This window comes from Scyliorhinus torazame, chromosome 12 (genome assembly GCF_047496885.1).
Source record: "Scyliorhinus torazame isolate Kashiwa2021f chromosome 12, sScyTor2.1, whole genome shotgun sequence".
Lineage (NCBI taxonomy): Eukaryota > Metazoa > Chordata > Chondrichthyes > Carcharhiniformes > Scyliorhinidae > Scyliorhinus > Scyliorhinus torazame.
Window position 1 is genome coordinate 21,390,158 of NC_092718.1, and position 23,186 is coordinate 21,413,343.

Sequence of the window (23,186 nt, forward strand, 5' to 3'; positions counted from 1 at the left end):
TACAATTTTTCACGACCACCGGACATTTCAAAGTGCTTTACAGCCAATGCAGAACAATGTTAGTTACTGTGGTAATGGAGGAAATGCAGCGGGCAACTTACGTACTGCAGGCTCCCAAAATCAACAATGTGATAATGATCAGATAATCCGTTTTTTTATCATTTTGATTAAGGGATTAAGTATTGGCCCGAACGTCAAGGATAACTCCCAAGGATAATTGACTGGGCCGTGTTCACGACTCTCTGTAGTTTCATATGGTCTTGGGCAGAGCAGTTGCCATACTAAGCTGTGATGCAGCCAGATAGGATGCTTTCTATGGTGCAAATTGGCACGTGTCAATGTGGACATGCCGAATTTCATTAGTTTCCTGGGGAAATATAGGCACTGTTGTGCTTTCTTGGTCATAGCGCGACGTGGATGGACCTGGACAGATTATTGGTGATGTGCACACCTAGGAATTTGAAGCTGTCAACCATTTCCGCCTTGGCACCATTGACGCGGACATTGATACGTTCACTCAGCAAGCAGATGAGGCCTCTCAATCGGCAGGTGGCACCTTGGTTTTTCTGTTCAAGCCCTGGAGAGGGATTTGAATCGACAACATTGTAACTCAGGAGTGGACATGCGACCAATTGAACTATGATCGACACCATTAGGGTGGAAGAAGAGAAGGAAAAATGGGAGAACATAGTATGTAATACAATTTAAATATCCCACTGTAGTTGGACAAGACACAGTAGGAAATTTACCATTCAGTTTTTAAATTGTAACGGAAGATCTGTTCACGTATTAATAATAATCATCTTTATTGTCACATGTCGGCTTCCATTAACACGGCAATGAAGTTACTGTGAAAAATTATTGTTTTGGGAAGAGGGGTGGCATGGTGGCACAATGGTTAGCACTGCTGCCTCACAGCTCCAGGGACCCGGCTTTAATTCCGGCCTCAGGTGACTGTCTGTGTGGAGTTTGAACTTTCTCCTCATGCCTGCGTGGGTTTCCTCCGGGTACTCCGGTTTCCTCTCACAGTCCAAAGATGTGCAGGTTAGAATCATAGAATTTACAGTGCAGAAGGAAGGCATTAGGCCCACCGAGTCTGCACCGGTCCTTGGAGAGAGCACCCGACTTAAGCCCACGTCACCATCCTATACCTGTAACCCAGTAACCCCAGCAGGTTAGGTGGATTGGCCACGCTAAATTGCCCCTGAATGTCCAAAGGTTACGCGGGGCTACTGGACTTAAGTAAGGTGTTCTTTCAGGGGCCAGTGTAGACTCGATGGGCTGAATGTCCTCCTTCTGCACTGTAAATTCTATGATTCTACGATCTTGAAACTCCGGCACTCACTGAGTGACATCTTTTCCAACGTTCAATGAGCTAATTGAAAAGTGTTCGTAAAAGTGTATGAAACATGTAAATAAGGCACAATTATAGATTGATTACACAGTGGTGCAGGCAAAGTGTAAAACTGTCAAAATTATTCATCGTGGAACCCGCTCCTCAGCTCAGAATGAAATTTTACAGCTGCCCTCTGACCTTCCTGAAGCTACGCTCAACATTTATTTTTCCCCGAGCACGGCGTTGTCTATTAATGAGGTTCTCCCTTTACAGCAAAGGGTGGCTGCTTTTGTGAAGAAAGCATTAATTAGAACCATATTTTCAAAATAATTGACAGCTACAATACGCCTCTCGGTGCACTATCATTATCCAACACCATAAATGACACAACTTAAACACCAAATTAGAAAGGTAATTGTTTTCACCAACCAAAATGAGCAGGCAAAATAAAAACACACACAAATGGGCCAATTTACATACAGACACATTCTTTGACAGCTAAAGCAGTTTATCAGCCTCAAAAAGAAAGACTTTAGGGTGCTACATTCGAACACGGCTGTGCGATACCACTAGGTTTGGATGAAGAGCGCCTGTCAGTCCATTTGATGGAGTTCTTCCAGAGTACCAACCTTTGCCATCTTCCATTACATCATCTGGTCATTTCCTAAATGGGCCGAGAAGCCTTGATGGTGATCATTTATGGCTCATTGTCCTTTGGTTGAAAAAGCAACCCTTTCCGCATCTGCCCCAAGCTAGCACTTGGGGCAATGAAACAATGTCCTCTTTCCCTGCTGTCCTCCTGCATCTGCAATGTTGTATTTGGGTTTACCTTTTCTATTCCAGTGAAAACCGTATAAACCTAAAGTGCCTCGTACACAGGAAGGAATCCCTGTTTGAAATTCAAATGGAAACAATGAAGAACAAATGAGAAATGGGAACATACTATGTAATACTGTTGTCAAGAATCCCAATGTAGTTGGACAAAGTACAGTAGGAAGTTTACCATTCAACTTTTTCATCGCGATGAAAGACTTGCTCATGTGCTGCTATTGGAGAAACTGCAGCATTCGCCAAACGACACCTTTTCCAACTTTCAACAAGTTAATTGAAAAGTGAAAATTGAAAACGGAGACACTCGCATGAAACACATAAATAAGTGCATTTTAGATTGATTGCAGAATGGTGCACACAAATGATAGAACTGCAGAAAACATTCACGTGCCGGGATAAAGAATAGATGAAGTGGATGGCTTGAAAAGTCTTCAGTTGGCCTTTGAAAGCAGGGAGGGGAGAGTCTGGTGAAGGGACTTGGGTATGGAACCTGGGAGTGCAAGGGCTTGGCGGTTGCGAGGGGAAGATACTGGAAATGGTGAAGAAGGAACGGGGTAGAGGATTACGGAATGGGGTGTTGTGCGTGCACACAGTGCCTAAGAGGATTACTGGGGCAGAAAGCCATGGAGGCATTTGAAGGTGAGAATAAGGTTCTCAAATGGACGTACAAGAGTTCAGAGATCCTAGGAGCCTAGCAACGATCAGTGTAATGGAAGCTCAGGGCTTTGCGTGGGGAAGGAGCATGGCTGCATTCCGAATGAGCGAATGTTCACAATGTAGAAATAGCAGCATCAGTTGCTAAGAAGCGAATCCTAGGGGTTTTAAAGGCTTGGATAAAGTAGGTAGGGGGAAAGCCAGAGACAGAGAAAGATCCTGTTGCAAAGGAAGGCAGACATGATGGCGCAGAGATATGGGGACGTAAACACTTAGCTTGTGATTAAGTAACACCAGGTTCCTCATGACTTGAGATGTAAATCAGGGCGGTTAATGGAAGTAATGATGGAAATAGGTACGGTACAAAAATAGGACGGTACAAAAATAGGACGGTACAAAAAGAATGGTTTCATCTTCATCCAAACATTAAGCAAAAGGAAATTGTGATTCATCCCAAAGATGATTGTCAGACAGGCAGTTGGAAAGTTGACTAGTCGACTTGGAACTGAGGGAAAAGGCAAACTACATACCATCAGCAAGAACTCTGTGCTTTTGGCTGATATCACCAAGAGACATCATAGGAGAAAGTGCCTCCATGAAGATCCACATTCTCAACCATGGTGGAGCTCAGCATGTGCGGGCAAGAGACAAGGATAAAGTGTTTGCAAGCGACTTTATCCAAAAGTTCAAGTGGATGATCCTACAGTGTCTCCTCCTGAGCTCCCACCATTTTCAGTGCCTGTGTCCACTCCAATGGGCACGGAATGTCCAAATGCATAGGGCACAGCAAAGTCCACTTTACTATAGACATAGAAGATGTAGAATTCCTACAATGCAGAAGGAGGCCATTTGACCCATCGCGTCTGCACTGACCCTCTGAAAGAACAGCCCACATAGTCTCATTCCACTGCCCTCTCCCCGTGATTCCAACTAACCGGCACATCTTTGGACATTAAGGGGCAATTTAGCATAACAAATCCATCTATCCTGCACATCTTTGCACTGTGGGGGGAAACCGGAGCACCCGGAGGAAACCCACGCAGACGTGGGGAGAAAGTGCAAACTCCAGCACGGCAGCACAAGTGGATAGCACTGTGGCTTCACAGCGCCAGGGTCCCAGGTTCGATTCCCCGCTGGGTCACTGTCTGTGCGGAGTCTGCACGTTCTCCACGTGTCTGCGTGGGTTTCCTCCGGGTGCTCCGGTTTCCTCCCACAGTCCAAAGATGTGCAGGTTAGGTGGATTGGCCATGATAAATTGCTCTTAGTGACCAAAAAAGGTGAGGAGGGGTTATTGGGTTACGGGGATAGGGTGGAAGTGAGGGCTTAAGTGGGTTGGTGCAGACTCGATGGGCTGAATGGCCTCCTTCTGCACTGTATGTTCTATGTTCATGTTCTATGTTTCACACAGACAGTCACCCGAGGCTGAAATTGAACCCAGGTTCGTGGCGCTGTGAGGCAGCAGTGCTAACCACTGTGCCACCGTGCCATCCTATGTGGCCCTCTGTCATTTTGTTGCATTTATCACAACGTTTAAGAGGCATCTTGACAAATACATGAATATGATGGGAATATAGGGATACAGACCCTGGAAGTGTAGAAGGTTTTAGTTAAATAATAAAAATCTTTATTGTCAAAAACTGCAATGAAGGTAATGTGAAAAGTCTAGTCGCCACATTCCGGTACCTGTTCGGGTACACGGAGGGAGAATTCAGAATGTCCAATTCACCTAACAGCCCGTCGTTTGTGACTTGTGGGAGGAAACCGGAGCACCCGGAAGAAACTCACGCAGACACACGGAGAACGTGCAGACTCCGCATAGACAGTGACCCAAGCCGGGAATCGAACCCGGGACCCTGGTGCTGTGAAGCAACAATGCTACCCACTGTGCTACCGTGCTGCCCTTGGACAGGCATCATGATTGGCGCAGGCTGGGAGGGACGAAGGGCCTGTTCCTGTGCTGTACTGTGCTTTGTTTGTCATTAAAGGTGCCACATAAATATAAGTTTTTGTTGTTGAGGTGACAGGAGGCTGAAAGCTTAGCTTGGGGTCAAATAGCATGACAAGTTGTGAACAAATCAGATCAGAGAGGAGCTCAGCTGTCTCCCAGCTAAGTAGCACGGCCGATACACACTGGTTTAGGCTCACCAATGAAGCACGTCTGCATGAACTGGGTCCTGGAGGATGACACGTTGAATTCAGAGTGGAAATTGGCTGTGAGGAGACACGTTACCTCAGGATCAATCAGCAGCTTTCGCAGTCTCACGGAAAGAGAAACAGGTCAAAGCGAAAGCATCAGTGGAGTTAAGCATGAAACCTGCTGCCTCTGAGAAATAATTATTCCAGTTGGTACCGTTAGAGCTTGACACTTCCCAATCAGTTCAATCACTCAGTGAGCCTCTGGTGTTGAGGGTGGTGGGAGGGCTCTGTGTTATGATGTTAGAGTTTGGGACTCTGGGAGGTGGCATTGTGGCGGGGGAGAGGGGGGCGGGGGGGGTTTGAAGGGGATGGGATGGGGCAGATGGCACACACTTCAGACCTGAATGAATTGCCTGTCAGCTAAAGCCTACTAATTAAATTCTAGTGGGGGATCCCTATTAATATTCATCACACAGCAGCTCCATCTTATCTAGGCATGGCCATTATAAGCCTGATAATTAGTTAACCCTACTTAAATGCATTCAGAGTACCTCTGCGATCTCAGGCGCATACTAAAATGGGAGCATCGAAGGACAACATGCCAACCAAATCCGCAGTTGCCCCCTAAAAAAGCATTGCGTTGTCCTTTTGCGGCCGTATACATTTTCCTGTAACGCGCAAGGAAATCTTCCAGAAGAAAGTGTCAATTAGATTCGCTTGGCATTGTTACAAGTGAGCCATCGCGTTCACAATGAGCTATTTTACATTTCAATGAGGCTGCGAAAATCAGATCATTAGATTAACTGCTGTACGGTATTTGCTGTGGCTTTTGGTGCACGGAAAATTAGGCTTAGTTAAATTGGCCACAGAGAAGGAATTAATGTTCCGCTCTGACTGTTTTATCTGGATTTTTAGGGACACAGCGGAGAGAGGTTGCGCTGATGGTTCAGTCGGACGAGGATGCATGCCACTCTATCAGACAAACCAGATGGTCCCAGGTTTATTTGTACAGTATTGCATAGAACCTGCAGCACAGAATAAGGTCCTTCAGTCCAGCAGGTCTGTGCATGTGTTATGAAGGCAGAAAACGCTGGCAGACTTCAGCGGGTCTAGCTGTGGAGAGAGAAAAACAGAGTCCGTGTTTCAAGTCTGTGCCACACGTCTTCAGAGATGAGAGGGGTAGAAATGTAAACATAAGAACTAGAAGCAGGAGTAGGCCATCTGGCCCCTCGAGCCTGCTCCACCATTCAATGATATCATGGCTGATCTTTTGTGGACTCAGCTCCACTTTCCGGCCCGAACACCATAACCCTTAATCCCTTTATTCTTCAAAAAACTATCTATCTTTATCTTAAAAACATTTAATGAAGGATGATACCGTTGGAGAGGAGGGGTTGAGAAGGCGGAGCAGAATAGAAGGTCAGGGATAGGTGGGAACTGAGGAGAGGTTGACATGGACACAAGCCAAAGGGAGTGTTAATGGTAGCATTAAAGACTGAAGATGGTGCTGATAGTGGCATAAAGGAAAGATAGCAAAATGTGGGAGATCAAAGATCAGTGCTCAATGAAAGCAAAACTAAAGAACAAGTGACAGATGACAGGTGTTCTTATTTTAGTGAATAAACATATGGGGCAGGATTCTCCGCAATCGGCGCGATGTCCGCCGACTGGTGCGAAACACGCGCGAATCAGTCCGGCATCGCGCCGCCCCAAAGGTGCGGATTTCTCCACATCTTGAGGGGCCGAGCCCTCACCTTGAGGGGCTAGGCCCGCGCTGGAGTGATTTCCACCCCGCCGGCTGGCAGGAAAGGCCTTTGGCGCCCCACCAGCTGGCGCGGAAATGACCTTTGCCATGCGACGCATGCGCGGGAGTGTCAGCGGTCGCTCACGGCATCCCCACGCGTGCGTAGTGGAGGGGGTCTCTTCCGCCTCCACCATAGTGAAGACCATGGCGAAGGCGGAAGGAAAAGAGTGCCCCCACGGCATAGGCCCGCCCGTGGATTGGTGGGCCCCGATCGCGGGGGTGGGCCCGCCGACCGGCGCGATTTCCGCCGACCGGCGCGGCGCGATTCCCGCCCCTGCCGAATCTCTGGTGGCGGAGAATTTGGGACACGGCGGGAGCGGGATTCACGCCGGCCACCGGCGATTCTGCGACCCGGTGGGGGGGTCGGAGAATCGCACCCAAGGTTGGGAATTGGATTCAACTTTGGAAATCCCCTATTTCCTTCAAGAGATTAAATAGCAGCGTGTTAGGAGTTTTGGCCAATTTAGAGGATGTGATAGGGTTATCCAGAAGGGCAGCAAGGATTGTGAGTTCAAGTCTCATTCTAAAATCACAAGCTGGAAGATCTAGGCTGGCATTCCAGTGCAGTAAAGAGGGAGTGCAGCACTGTCAAAGATGCCATCTTTTGGATGAGGTGATAACCCAAGCTCCCTCACAGGTAGACATATAAGATCCTGTGGCACAGGGGCAGCACGGTGGTGCAGTGGTTAGCACTGTTGCCTCACGGCGCTGAAGACCCAGGTTCAATCCCAGCCCGGGTTCCCTGTCCACGTGTGGAGTTTGCACATTCTCCCCGTGACTGCGTGGGTCTCTCCTCCACAACCTAAAGATGTATATGTGTTGGCTACACTCAAAGAAAAATTGCCCCTTAATTAGAGATTTTTTTTTCAAAAATCAACATTGGAGAAACAGTTACCTGGCTGTCATCCTATTTCAGTTTGTGTGCAGATTGGTTGCTGCGTTTTCTATGTTACAACAATGAATACAATTCAGAAAGTACCTCATTGGCTGTAAAATGTCTTGGGACGCCCTGAGTCTGTTAAAGGAACGACATATAAAAGTCATTCTTTCAATTTTTGAAAAGTTCTGGATAAGTGAAAACAACTGTTCCTCATATTCTTGACGAAGGGGCCTTGACTTTGTGTGATAATGCAAAATGGGTGATAATGAATGGGCGATGTAAATAATGACTCTATATAATACAGTTGTTCCTCCATGTGGCTTCTTTTGACGATTACCTTAAATTGTATTGGATGGTTCTCGACCCTTCTGTCAAAAGGAATAGTCTCTCCCTATCCTGACTGTCAATCCTGTTAAGAACCCTGCTGATGTTACCTGCAAGAGTATCTCAAAACTCTGAAGGATAACTTGAAACATTGGCTCTCAGTGGTGTATTTTTGATTGGAATAATGTGAGGAACCCCGTACAACCCAGTGAGGAACCAATTTAGTCGTTGTGTAACAATTAATAAAGAATATTTATCAAAGTAAATGAAAAGCAAAACCCCACAACAAAACACTAATATACACTTTGATGCTTAAGTATATGAATAACTAAACACACCGTTTTATCAGAAGTTACCTCTTGTTCCCAAAATATACCCACATTCCCAGAACTCTATGAGACACCCCTTTTCCCAAGCAACACCGAATTTTCTTCTTTTTTTCTTAGAATTTTTTTAAAGTACCTAATTCTTTTTTTCCCAATTTAGCGTGGCCAATCTACCTACCCTGTGCACCTTTTGATTGTGGGGCTGAGACCCATGCAGACATGGGGAGAATGTGCAAACTCCACACGGACAGTGACCCGGGGCCAGGATCGAATCCGGATCCGCAGCGCTGGGAAGCAACATCCAATTTTAGTAACTCTAGAGGTCAAATCCAGTTAATAATTACCACACAATACCGCTTCGGTGACCAAATCTGGGAAAACGCCTTTTCCTGGTTCAGCAAAGGCACAAAATTGTGACTCTAAATGTCAACTGGACCAGGCTTCCGCGGCTTGGATCAGAGATGGAACTGGCCCGTCTGGCTGTTGGATGGAGAACTGGCCTGTTTCCTTTATGAAGGTTCTAGCAGTTAACCTGATCTAGCTCTTTGATATTCCCCTCTGTGGATTCTGCTGTCTACCTCACTCGAATTTCTTGCCTTTAGAAGTTACCATTTGTATATCTCCAATGATCTCTGGTAAACTCTGCCCAGAATGTGACCCAAGCCGGGAATCGAACCTGGGACCTTGGTGCTGTGAAGCAACAGTGCTATCCACTGTGCTACCGTGCTGCCTTATGTCTATCCATTCAATTGGAATCCATAATCTGTGATATGGCCATTTGCACCTCAATGTCTCTAGACTCCTGCTAATCTTGTTACTGGGAAAATCACATCTCATTATTCCTCTAGGTGCCTGCTTGTAATGTTACTTTTCTGTTATTTTACTTTCATCTCAATCTCATTAACCTTCCATATTCCTGTCACCCCTCATGACTTTGAAAATCTCTCAAATTTCCCCTGATCCTTCTTTTCTCTCGTGAGTATGGCCTCAAGCTTCCCAAATCTCAATAATAATAATCTTTATTGTCACAAGTAGGCTTACATTAACACTGCAATGAAGTTACTGTGAAAAGCCCCGAGTCGCCACATTCTGGCGCCTGCTCGGGTACACGGAGGGAGAATTCAGAATGTCCAATTCGTCTAACAGCATGTCTTTCGGGACTTGTGGGAGGAAACCAGAGCACCCGGAGGAAACCCACGCAGCCACGTGGAGAATGTGCAGACTCCGCACAGACAGTGACCCAAGCCGGGAATCGAACCTGGGACCCTGGCGCTGTGAAGCAATAGTGCTGCCCACTGTGCTACCGTGCTCCCCTACGTCTATCCATACAGTTGGAATCCATGGAAACATTCTCGTAAGATTCACACAGGAGTTTTTGAAAATGGCTTATAAAATATATTTCAACCTTGCACAATTGCCCAGTCAAACATAATTTAGCTGTTTCATTGTTAATGTATAAACACCTTACTTTCATTTAGCATCAAAATCAGCACAAAATGGGCTTTTCACCATAAACAATGTTTCAGACGATTGAAACGGTCAGCTACGGAATTTTGATTTGATCCAGAAATATACCAAAAATATATGTCTTCCTTGGAAACAATGAGCCCTTGGAGGATGAGCTTGCACGATGAATAAATGATGTGCTTCTCCTGGTACCCACTGTTTTAACTGCGGGAGAGCAATTAATAGGTAGCGAAGAGATATCCACGCTTTCACATGCTTAGGTCCCCAAACTACAGGTGCTCAACTGCAGGGATGAGGATTTTTTTTCCCCCTACTTAACCACAGGCTGCAGTTGGAAGGAATCGATACCTGAAAAACATAGACGGTTACTTCAGTGGATATCATTGCCAAAAAATTAACAAGCTAGAACATAAATTACTGGCAGCACACTTGACTGATGTCAAGGGACCAGCCTGTTAACAGACCTGTTTCGCATTTTCGTCAACAACTTCAATCCCCATGACACGGATTTAAGCGAGGGAATTCTTGAACAGAATTTCAATAAACAGTGAAGGTGAAATCATTCTAAGCTGCATTTCACACAAAAGATACTTGCTCCAAGCTCCATATTAACATTATTTTCTGTTTCCTGGTGAAACTATGTGTTAAGATGTGTCTACCGTGTTAGGAACAGGTCGAAAATGGGTGAACTGGCCCCCCTGTATTCTACCCCCTTGATTGCTCACCAATAAAAATTGTAGAATAGAATTCCTGCAGTGCAGAAGGAGGCCGTTTGGCCCATCGAGTCCGCACTAGCCCTTGGAAAGAGCACCCTATCCCCATATTCCAGTAACCCCAGCTAACATTTTGGACACTAAGGGGCAACTTAGCATGGCCAATCCACCTAACCTGCACATCTTAGGACTGTGGGAGGAAACCGGAGCACCCGGAGGAAACCCACACAGACACGGGGGAAATGTGCAAACTCCACACAGTCACCCGAGGCCGGAATTGAACCCGGGTCTCTGGAGCTCTGAGGCAGCAGTGCTAACCACTGTGCCGCCTTGTCGCCCGTAAAAGTTTGGGCCAGCCATGAGTCGAACCTAGAATCTTCTGATCTGTAGTCACATGCGTTATCCATTGCACCACTGGCCCACAAGGTTTTAAAAAAAATTTAGAGCACCCAATTATCTTTTCCAATTAAGGGGCAACTTAGCATGGCCAATCCACCGACCCTGCACATCTTTGGGTTGTGGGGGTGAGACCCATGCAGACACGGGGAGAATGTGCAAACTCCACACGGACAGTGACCCGGGGCCGGGATCGAACCCGGATCCTCAGCGCCGTAGATAGCAGTGCTAACCACTGCGCCACCGTGCTGCCCCTTTCTGCAAGGTTTTAAGTTTCTTTTTTTCATGAGGATATGCCTTCTCCAAATCAGAAGGTATTTAACTATTTCAGTGCTGAGGCAATCAAACATGGTTTTCTTGAATTAAAAAATAGCAAATTTATTAACCACTGAAAAATTGTAAACACGAAACGTCAAGATTCGGTCCGCACCCCTTCGGTGTGTGTGGGGTCCTCACCCCACACACACACAAACACATCAGTTATCAGAAATCAGGGGAGTTAGAATACAATAAGTAAATATTTTTAAACATTTTTTTTATTGCTTTATCAAAGTTACAAAGCCAGAGCTCAGAGTGTGGACAGGGCCGAACCCATATTCCAGCTCCTTACCTGCTCCAAAAACCAATTCAAATTGAATCCAATTCATGGTCCCCCAAGAGAGACATACCAGATCCAGGCATTACACCTGACCTCATGCTCATCTGAGCTAAAAGTCCGAGAAGCGATACAATAAGTAAATATAAGATAATATATGGTTAAGTGTCCTTTGATTCATCTAGTGGCTGGGTCATCTTGCCTTGAAATACTTCACCCATTGTGTTTTCCCAAAGGTTGTGGGTGTGTCGGCTGTAGCAGCTATCATTTAAATGTCCAATAGTTTGTATTTTTAAATGTCTCTTCCTTAGACTGTTGCGAGATTTGATGGGTGCCTGAATTACAGGACATGTCTCTCCTCGCACTCCCTTGAGGGTGATTTTATTTGTTTCTCACTGTCACCTTGGAATGCGGCCTTGCATTTTTAAGCAGTTTGCTCTGTCTCAGTTCAAATTGCAAAATTTCCAGTCAATTGAAAGATGAAAAAACATATTTTCAAAAAAATGAAGGGGCATGGCCTTGTGACACCTGCACTTTCCCCAGTTCAAGTCTCATGTCAGGACTTCAGGGAGTTCATAAGTTGGCCAAACAGATTGATTGCCCAGCCTATGACCCATTCCAATACTTCTGCTGGCAGGTGGGAGAGTTCCCAGGTCGACCGTGCTGCAGAAGGCAACGGCAAACTCTTGCAGTACTTTGGCAAGCATAATCATGGGCCAATCGAATGGAAGTCCACGGTCACCAATGCCCTTCCAGGGCATGGTACCTGAAAGAGGAGGTGCATTATGACTCAGAGTGCTTGCAAAGAAGATAACACAAAGAAAATCAGTACAAACGGTTTGCACATAGAAACAGCACTTTTGACCTTTGGTTACTTCGTATGTGGTTCCCCTATAAAGACACGGTTATGTACCAGCCTCCCCGAACAGGCGCCGGAATGTGGCGACTAGGGGCTTTTCACAGTAACTTCATTTGAAGCCTACTCGTGACAATAAGCGATTTTCAATTTCATTAAATTTCATTTCATTCATGTACCTGGGAATACATTCTTGCTGGTTTTGCCTCACATGATGTGTAGTGACGTCAACAGAGTGTTTGCATGGGCTTTGAGCAGATCACCATCTTGATTATATTGAGCAACACCCTTAACAAACCCCTCATCGTGTTTCACAAGAATGCAGATTATGGGCACCTCCATACCTTTTCTGTTTGCAGCAACAAAGAACTATAACAGGTACATTTAGAACTTTTGCTCAGGGCTCGAGCACCAAACGTCAGGTTGACACTCCAGTGCAGGACTGAGGGAACGCGGCAGCGTCGGAGGCATTTGCCTTTTGGGTGAGAAATCAAACCAAGGCCCCATCCACCTTCTGCAAGGGATGTGAAAAGGAGTAACAATCCCATAGTAGTATTTTGAAGAAGAGCAGGGGTGTTATGCCTGCTGCTCTTTGCAAATATCTATCCCACAATCAACAACCCGTAAAACAGATGATCCGAGTCATTATCACACTGCTGCTGTGGGAGTTTGTTGCCCACAACCTGGATGCTGTGTTTTCACATTACAACATTTCAGACTAATACATTGTCAGCTGTAGAACACCACATGTTCACTCACAGCAACCCAACCATCGACATTGTCAGGAGTGACAGGACTGTCCCTGAGCAACACAGCCTGCATTCCCCAGGGAACCGTTGGTCTTCTACCACTACTACACTCGTATTCGCGATTACGCTGACAGACTCACTACTGGGTGTTCCTGTAAATATATTTTTAAAAATGTAGAGTGAAAACCATAGATGATTTTTTAAATTTCTTATCATTAACAACAAAGGATAATTGCAGGCGCTTTCTTCGTAAGTTTATTGCACCTTGTGAAACTAAACTAGTTTGCGCGTGCAGTCACATAGCTAGCCACTTACCTATTCATAAAGGCGTTGAGAAAACAGAGCAAGGTCACTGTGTGAATATCCACTCCACATTATGAGCAGTCCTGTCCTTTCAGTAATATGTAAACCAAACACAATTCACAGTTAATCCTCACTTGCTGACATATTTGAATAGTTCACATTTCTCAATGCATATTGCATGTCAGTGGATTGGAACTTTACCATTTATTTGCATTGCCTCCAGCCTCCCTGCCATTATGTTTGAATATTTCTACCTCATTGCTGGCAGCATCGCTCCCACATCTCCCCTCAAGGTATCAGTCTCAGTGTTTGCACATTCTCAATCTCCTTCCTTCCACCTGTTAGTACACTGCCCCTCCCTGTACGGCGTTCCCGGGAATATTCCTTCCTTTACCTGCTCAGACCTTCTTAGGGTTAACCCTTCCATGTTCTGTAGGGGCCCTGTGACTGTTGAAAAAAGAGACGTGCTGTCAAATCTTTTCATCTTGCACACACCAGAACAGTTTGCGAGAACACCAATAGTAGACGGAACAATTTACACCTCAGGAGAAGAGAGTGCTGATTGATTGGCAAGTGGACTTTGGTTGCTCGAGGTGTTGCCATGGAGAATGCACCAGGGAAAGTTAAATGCTAAGCTACTATTCAAATTCAAACGAGGCAGGTCAACTCTTATATTGTCAAGCCATTGCTATTGGGAATGTACGAGAGAATGGCTGTCCCCAAGCTTTTCTCTAATTGGAAGAGGTGCAATGCACACGCATGTACCTTCTGTCTACAAAAGATAGGTTCCTGTATGTGAATAAATGTTGGCCCAGCCAGCGAAGTCCATGTCCCATGAGAGAATTAAAAAAATGTATGCATGCGTAACTGAGCCATACTGTGAGCCCGACTGATAATCTTAAATTGGTTTTTGGTATAATTTTTGAACAACACTTGCTAAACAATCCTAATTGTGCAAAGAATTACACTGAAACCCAATTTAAGATTATTAACCAGCTCACAGTTTGGCTCTTTTTTTCAGCAATACTCTGTACTGCCAAATGACTATCTTCTCCCTTCTGCTCTACCATTCTACCTCTATACTCTCGGAGGACTCCTTTCCACTCATATTTTCCGCAGTATTATCCCTTCTCTGTTCTGGTCTGTTGCTTCCAAAGTTACCCCTTGCTTCTTCTCGTATACCCTACTTTGCCAGAGCACTCTCTTCTGTGGCCTGTCACTCTCAGGAGTCCCTCTTCCCCTCTTACACCTGTCCCTCTCGTTGCCTCTCATCCATCACCTCAGGGTTACTTTAACCCTCGTGCAACCTTTCGCCACCATCACTGCTTCCCCTCTTTTTAAAGTGCCCAATTCTTTTTTTCTCCAATCAAGGGGCAATTCAGTGTGGCCAATCCACCGACTTGCATATCTTTGTGTTGTGGGGGGAGAGACCCACGCACACACGGGGAGAATGTGCAAACTCCACATAGACAGTGACCCGGGGGCTGGGATCGGACCCGGGTCCGTTGCTCCGTGAGGCAGCAGTGCTAACCACTGCGCCAACGTACTCCTCTTAGTGTACTTAGCCTCTATGATAGGACCGCATGCAAAGGCATGGAATTCTACTGTGCAAAAACAGGCCACTCGGCCTAGCTGGGCCATACTGGCGTTTCTGTTCCACTCGAACCTCCTCCCACTTTAATTCATCTCACACTATCAATAATTCTAGCAGTTTGCTTTCTCTCTCATGTACTTACCTATCTTAATGTTTCACCTTTTTGAAAATGCCTTTCTTGAGCCTTTTGTTGCTGTAGCACGGTAGCACAGTTGTTATCACTGTGGCTTCACAGCGCCAGGGTCCCAGGTTCGATTCCCTGCTTGGGTAACTGTCTGTGCAGAGTCTGCACATTCTCCACGTGTCTGCGTGGGTTTCCTCCGGGTGCTTCGGTTTCCTCCCACAAGTCCCGAAAGACGTGCTGTTAGGTAATTTGGGCATTCTGAATTCTCTCTGTGTAAACCCGAACAGGCACCAGAATGTGGCGACTAGGGGCTTTTCACAGTAACTTCATTGCAGTGTTAATGTAAGCCCACTTGTGACAATAAAGATTATTATTATTATGTTGCTTGGGGGAGGAGTGTATCATGACAAACATCACTCGCACATGCATCACCACGACAACAAAAAAACGTTATCTTCCCCTCAGTCAAAAACAACATAGTAATAAGTCTTATAACACCAGGTTAAAGTCCAAAAGGTTTGTTTCGAATCACTAGCTTTCAGAGCACAGCTCCTTCCTGAGGGAAGGCCTCAGTGGGGCATTGTGCCCTTTTGCCAATTGAGGCCCTTTAGTGGTCAATTCATGGCCTATGTCCCACCCAGCCTCGTTTTTTCAGCTGACGGGAAGATTGATCCTCCGTGGGGGAAACATGAAATGCAGTGAAATACAACGAAACCATTTCTCGGGTGGGAAGAGGTTGTCTGTGTCGGGGAGAGGGGTGGAGGGGGCCGCACCTCCATCAGAAGCCCCCTTGTGAAGCCGAGCCCTGAAGATTCCATGGTCTCAAGACCTCCTTCCCCTATGGCTTCTCCCCTGTGACCCACACCACCTCTCTTGTGACACCCCAGGCCTTCCCTACCATCCACTCCATTGGACCCGTTGAACTTACCTGGTCCTTCAGTTCCTGAACTTATTCCCTGACGTCTTCTTGATCCTTCTCTCCTGTTCACTGCAGCGCTGTTGCCATAGGGATTGAGAGCTGCCATCCAATTTAACTGGCTGACAGCTCTCTGGGGCAGGACTTCCTCCAGGGTGAGGGGCGCAAGATCAGCCTGCAGCCAACCAACACTCATTGGAGAGTAAAGCGGGTGCGGGGCACTCAGAGTTGGCTGGGAATTGTTCCCTGCTGACTCTTCGGATGTCGGGAAACAAGATTTGTTTTTGTTTTTTTTAAATTACGTTTTCTGAGTTACCAAGCCAGGGCTCAGAGTGTGGGTCAGGGGCAAACCCCTAATCCAGCTCCTCGCCCGCTCCAAAAACCAATTCAAATTGAATCCAATTCATGGTCCCCACAAGAGAGACATACCAGATCTAAGCCAAAAGGCTCAATCTACACTACACTTGATCTCAGCCAAAAGGCCGAGAAGCGGTGGAAACAAGACTTTTTAAGCATACAAAGTGGCAAAGATTAGTGGGAGACTGGAGGACTGGGAAATCTTTAGGGGGCAACAGAAAGCTACTAAAAAAGCTATAAAGAAGATTAAGATAGATTATGAGAGTAAACTTGCTCAGAATATAAAAACAGATAGTAAAGGTTTCTACAAATATATGAAACAAAAAAGAGTGGCTAAGGTAAATATTGGTACTTTAGAGGATGAGAAGGGAGATTTAATAATGGGAGATGAGGAAATGGCTGAGGAACTGAACAGGTTTTTGGGTTGGTCTTCACAGTGGAAGACACAAATAACATGCCAGTGACTGATAGAAATGAGGCTATGACAGGTGAAGACCTTGAGATGATTGTTATCACTAAGGAGGTAGTGATGGGCAAGCTAATGGGGCTAAAGGTAGACAGGACTCCTGGCCCTGATGGAATGCATCCCAGAGTGCTAAAAGAGATGGCTAGGGAAATTGCAAATGCACTAGTGATAATTTACCAAAATTCACTAGACTCTGGGGTGGTCCCGGCGGATTGGAAATTAGCAAACGTGACACCACTGTTTAAAAAAGGAGGTAGGCAGAAAGCGGGTAATTATAGGCCAGTGAGCTTAACTTCGGTAGTAGGGAAGATGCTGGAATCTATCATCAAGGAAGAAATAGCGAGGCATCTGGATAGAAATTGTCCCATTGGGCAGATGCAGCATGTGTTCTGTTATGGGCGAGGCTTTTCAGAGCCCCAAAATGTATCATGGAGTTCAACCAACCTCTCCCTTAAATGGATTTGTTGCTTTTCCGAACACACGGCTTTTTCCCTAAGTGTGGGATTACAATTATGGACACGTGGGTTTTCAAACACAAAATACTGTTTATTCCATGAACTCAACTTAACATCTTAAATAAACATTGGATCTCTTAACACTCCTTACTTCAAAGATAACTCAGAAAACATTGTAACAGTAAATAATTCTTTAAAATGTTCCTTCAACCTTCCAAGAGACTTAACACCTTTAAACAGTGACACATCAGGTTAAAGGATATATATAGTTTCTTTAGAATTGCAGAGACTGTCACAAACTGGCTTTCTACTTTTAAACTGCTCTCAGCAAAACCAGCCAGGCACTTTTTAGCTGCTCTCAGCAAAACCAAACTGCAAAACTTGCAGCTCTCTGGAAACACACAGACACTGCTGACCTAAAGCCCAGCCCCACCCACTCTCTGACATCACTGTTTTCTTAAAGGTACATTGCTTACACATCCATTTCTTAAAGACACTCTTGCATGACAGTTCATAAAGGGCAGGTCGTGCCTAACTAATTTAGTGGAATTTTTTGAGGACATTACCAATGCGGAAGATAACAGAGAGCCAATGGATGTGGTATATCTGGATTCCAGAAAGCCTTTGACAAGGTGCCACACAAAAGGTTGCTGCATAAGATAAAGATGCATGGCATTAAGGGTAAAGTAGTAGCATGGATAGAGGATTGGTTAATGAATAGAAAGCAAAGTGTGGCGGTTAATGGGTGTTTTTCTGGTTGGCAATCAGTAGCTGGTGGTGTCCCTCAAGGATCAGTGTTGGGCCCACAATTGTTCACAATTTACATAGATGATTTGGAGTTGGGGACCAAGGGCAATGTGTCCAAGTTTGCAGACGACACTAAGATAAGTGGTAAAGCAAAAGTGCAGAGGATACTGGGAGTCTGCAGAGCGATTTGGATAACTGAATGGGCTAGGGTCTGGCAGATGGAATACAATGTTGACAAATGTGAGGTTATCCATTTTGGTAGGAATAACAGCAAAAGGGATTATTATTTAAATTATAAAATATTAAAACATGCTGCTGTGCAGAGAGACCTAGGTGTGCTAGTGCATGAGTCGCAAAAAGTTGGTGTACAGGTGCAACAGATGATTAAGAAGGCAAATGGAATTTTGTCCTTCATTGCTGGAGGGATGGAGTTTAAGACTAGGGAGGTTATGCTGCAATTGTATAAGGTGTTAGTGAGGCCACACCTGGAGTATTGTGTTCAGGTTTGGTCTCCTTACCTGAGAAAGGACGTATTGGTACTGGGGGGTGTGCAGAAGAGATTCGCTATGTTAATCCCAGAGGTGAAGGGGTTGGATTACGAGGAGAGGTTGAGTAGACTGGGACTGTACTTGTTGGAATTTAGAAGGATGAGGGGGGATCTTATAGAAACATATAAAATTATGAAGGGAATAGATAGGATAGATGCGGGCAAGTTGTTTCCACTGGTGGGTGAAAGCAGAACTAGGGGGCATAGCCTCAAAATAAGGGGAAGTAGATTTAGGACTGAGTTTAGGAGGGACTTCTTCACCCAAAGGGTTGTGAATCTATAGAATTCCTTGCCCAGTGAAGCAGTTGAGGCTCCTTCATTAAATGTTTTTAAGATAGAGATAGACAGTTTTTTGAAGAATAAAGGGATTAAGGGTTATGGTGTTCGGGCCGGAAAGTGGAGCTGAGTCCACAAAAGATCAGCCATGATCTCATTGAATGGCGGAGCAGGCTCGAGGAGCCAGATGGCCTACTCCTGCTTCTAGTTCCTATGTTCTTTATTAAGACCTGGTCACACGAAGAATTCAGGCTATAGATTGTCAAATACTTTTTCCGACAGGCACCTTTAATAAAACCCCAATTCCCTATTCATTGAAAATCATTTACAGCACAAGATAAAACAGAATTGAATTATTATGTCTAAGGGATAACAGAAGGTGTAGCATGAGTAATCTTTACAACAGGGCTGAGTTTAAGACAAAACAAATTGCAGTCTACACCCTGGCCTACATAACTCATAAGCCTGAAAACCTGTGAGCTTATTCCTGACACCACCTGGTGATTTATTAGCGGCCTGGAAACCACCAGGTCTGGCTTATATCCCATAACGGTCCTGGTCTCAGAGTGTTTGGAGAACTGATGTACTGTATTTATTCACAGAGTCTTGTTAATGTCTTCACAGTGACTGAAGTTAGTATTTCACATTTATTTTTTTAAAAAAATCTTAATTAAGTGGGGCTTCCACTTCGGTATAATATTGCAAAAACCTCTGCTTTAGAATCTGTTCAATCCCCTCTTGCCAGATGCAGCCACACACTCAAGGGACTCATGCGATGTTAATTATCCAGAAAACCAGTCATCACACCCCACTTGAAATAAAGTCGGAAACGTGAGCAAGCCAAGTGGTAGCTCGCTCCCCTTTACATCTCCCCTATTGCTCAGAGAATAAATTAACAGCTCATTGAGTCATACAGGTCAAGAAGGACCCAGGTATTGAGTTAGCTGATTTTATTTGGGCTTGTTATTACATCGGTGCCCGTAAGCTGGGGAAGGCTGTAATCAGGCACGATTTCAGAAAATAACATTCTGGAGTATAGCACATGAGTAATTTGTGACATGTCATTTGGCAACTGGAGCAGATTCGGGAGGAACACAGTGATTCTGGACCTAGGGTTCAGCAAAGCTCTCTCTCACTGGGGTCTTATTTAAGTCATGACTGGATTTAGATGAATAGATAGAGTCTTGCTGATAAAAGTGACATGCCATCAAAGCTTTTCATCTTGGACTCATTAGGACAGATTCACAAGAATACCGGCCGGGATTCACCGACCCGGTGCTGATTATCTGGTGCCGATTTTCAGGCGCCCGCAGGATCGCCGCTGCGCCGGTCGGGTGCCGCTGAAAGCGCCCCCCCCCCCCCCCCCCCCCCCCCCCCCCGGGCGATTCTCTGGGCCTTGACAGGCCAAGTGCCTGCCAAGTTCGGCCAAGTCCCACCGGCGTGGATTACTCAGGTCCCACACAGCGGGACCTGGAAGGTGTGTCTGCAGGGGCCGTCCTGCAGGGGGGGGGGGGGAGTGGGGGGGGGGGGCTATATTGCCTGGGGGCCGCGCGAAGACGGGAACACATGCGCATGCACGGAATCACACCGGCCGTTGCGCGCAAGCGCAAGCTCACGCCGGCCGTTCCGCGTCGACTGGAGCTGCGGGGACCACTCTGGTGCCAAACTAGCCCCCTAGGAAGGGGAGCATTCCCGAATATCGGGGACCGTGGATGCCGGAGTGGTTGGGACTCCATCTACACCTCCCACTGCCTGGGGAAAGCAGGCAGTATAATCAAAGACCCCTCCCACCCGGCTTACTCACTCTTCCAACTTCTTCCATCGGGCAGGAGATACAGAAGTCTGAGAACACGCACGAACAGACTCAAAAACAGCTTCTTCCCCACAGTCACCAGACTCCTAAATGACCCTCTTATGGACCGATTTCATTAACACTACACCCTGTATGCTTCATCCGATGCCAGTGCTTATGTAGTTACATTGTATATGTTGTGTTGCCCTATTATGTATTTTCTTTTATTCCCTTTTCTTCTCATGTACTTAATGATCTGTTGAGCTGCTCGCAGAAAAATACTTTTCACTGTACCTCGGTACATGTGACAATAAACAAATCCAATCCAATCCAATCCAATCCCTTGAATAGAATATAACTGAGCCACGTGGAGCCGAAACATGTTCAGCAAAGGTGCCTTGCGTGGTTGACTGCTCTGCAAAAGAGATGGTGGTGTAGTTCCAAGGTCAGTGTGATAGAATTTTGGGAGCCCAGGATAATGCTCCAGGGGCATGGGTTCAAATCCCATGAGGGCAGCTGAGGAACAGTTCATTCAGACATTCAATTAACTCAAAAAAATCTGAGATTGGTGAGCGCTTCCTGCCTCAATAATGATGACCAAAAAAATAAGATCGACAGATTGCCGTAAGAGCCCATCTGGTTCACTGATGATTTTAAGTGAAGGAATTCTGCCAACCTGGCCTATTTGTGACTCCAGATCCATGGCAATGCAGTTGACTCATACTGCTCTCAAGGGCAATTAGAATATAGAACATTACAGTGCAGAATGAAGCCATTCGGCCCATCGAGTCTGCACTGACCCACTTAAGCCCTCACTTCCACCCTATCCCCGTAACCCAATAACCCTTCCTAAACTTTTTGGTCACTAAGGGCAATTTAGCATGGCCAATCCACCTAACCTGCACGTCTGTGGACTGTGGGGGGAAACCAGAGCACCCAGAGGAAACCCACGCAGATACGGGGAGAACGTGCAGACTCCGCACATAGTGACCCAGCGGGGAATCGAACCTGGGACCCTGGCGCTGTGAGGGATGGGTAACAAATGCTGGCCTTGCCATGCAGTGACATCCGATCCCATGAAAGGATCTCTAAAAAAATCGCCAATCAGGGTCACACAAAAATAAAGACAGGAAGTGCTGGAAATTCTCAGGGAGCGTTCATGTCTTCAGTTGAATATAACTCTTCTTCAGAGTTTCACGGGGTGGAAACGACTGCCATTGGCAGACGGCGCGATCCTCTGGTCCCGCCGTTGTCAGCGTTGTTTCCCGTTGAATGCGCCCCTCACCGCCGGGATACAAGCGGCGGCACTGCACCATCAGTGGACTAGAAGATCACACTGGCGTGAACGGTCGGAAAATTCCAACCAAAGACCGGCTACTTTGCCAAAAGCTGGGGTGCGTATTAATTGCACAACTCTGCCAAACAAAGTATCAATGAATGAGGCAACAAAACTGGGGGAATAACTTTACGTTTGTTATAATCCATTCTCATTCCATTTTAAAGATGTGAGAAGCCAGCATGTTTAGTGATCCGGTGATGTACCTTCAATTCACCGAGAGGCAGCGAGAGCGAGTGAACATTAGGCTTGATTAGTCATGAACTTGCCAAGCCAGAGTCGGTTGTACAGATGAATGCCGCCCACAGGCGGCCGGTCTATATATGGTCCCGGTGAGGGAGGAGCCAGAGGCGGAGCCCACTGGGGTTACAGTACAGTACCTGGAAGCAGCTTGTATCACCACTTCCAGGTCATAGGTCATAGGTTACAGTAGCATGCATGCATTAGGTGAATACATTCACCACACCCGGTTTACTAGACTGGGCTGCAATCGGAATATCAACAGAGAGGTTGAAAATGTAGCAGCCGATCATTACGAGCAGACGATTAAAGCACCACTGTGGTCAACCCGCTCAATAAATCGTGAAAATGCTTCAACATATTTAAACATTCAATACTATTTTGATCATTATAGAACATTTTGGTTCAGTTATGGGCACCTCACCATATAATTTATGTATTACCTTTGGAGGGGTATGCTACAGCACAAATGTACGAGAATCAGATGTTAGACGTGTCCACAGTGGAACAGGTTTCCGAGCCATGATAGTGCGATTGGGAAAAGCAAAGTTAACAATATGTATTGAACAGTCGAGCAGGCTCGAGAGGCTGAATTGCCAACTCTTGCTCCTAGTTCCTATGTTCCTATGTTCTAAGAACTATTCTGTCTAATTCCACCTTCCAGCTCGGCCTGTAGCCCTGTAGGTAACAGCACCTCAATCACAAATCTGGTGTGCCTGATTAATAAGGGAATGTCTTGAATAATAAGGGGATCAGGGGTAATGGGGAGAAGGCAGGAGAATGGGGATGAGAAATATATCAGCTATGATTGAATGGCGGAGCAGGCTCAATGGGCCGAATGGCCTACTTTTGCTCCTATATCTTGTGCTCTTATGAGTTAAGGGTCCAACACACGGACATATCTGTTAACATCCTAACAGAAGGACAACTCGGAACGGGAAATAAATGCTGGCCTAGCCAGTGACG

The 23,186-nt window shown here is 45.9% G+C and overlaps 1 long non-coding RNA gene and 1 other non-coding gene across 2 annotated transcripts; both read right to left on the reverse strand.

Annotated features, from left to right (window-relative positions):
• Positions 1–1,739: 1,739 nt before the first annotated feature.
• LOC140387150 (uncharacterized) lies at positions 1,740–13,708 on the reverse strand. Its single transcript, XR_011933741.1, has 5 exons — positions 13,572–13,708; positions 13,383–13,453; positions 9,867–10,106; positions 7,741–7,776; positions 1,740–2,225 (listed from the first exon to the last, which is right to left on the reverse strand). It is a non-coding gene; the product is annotated as an uncharacterized lncRNA (long non-coding RNA).
• A 2,595-nt stretch (positions 13,709–16,303) lies between these two features.
• LOC140387564 (U2 spliceosomal RNA) lies at positions 16,304–16,498 on the reverse strand. Its single transcript, XR_011933905.1, has one exon. It is a non-coding gene; the product is annotated as a U2 spliceosomal RNA (small nuclear RNA).
• Positions 16,499–23,186: the final 6,688 nt, after the last annotated feature.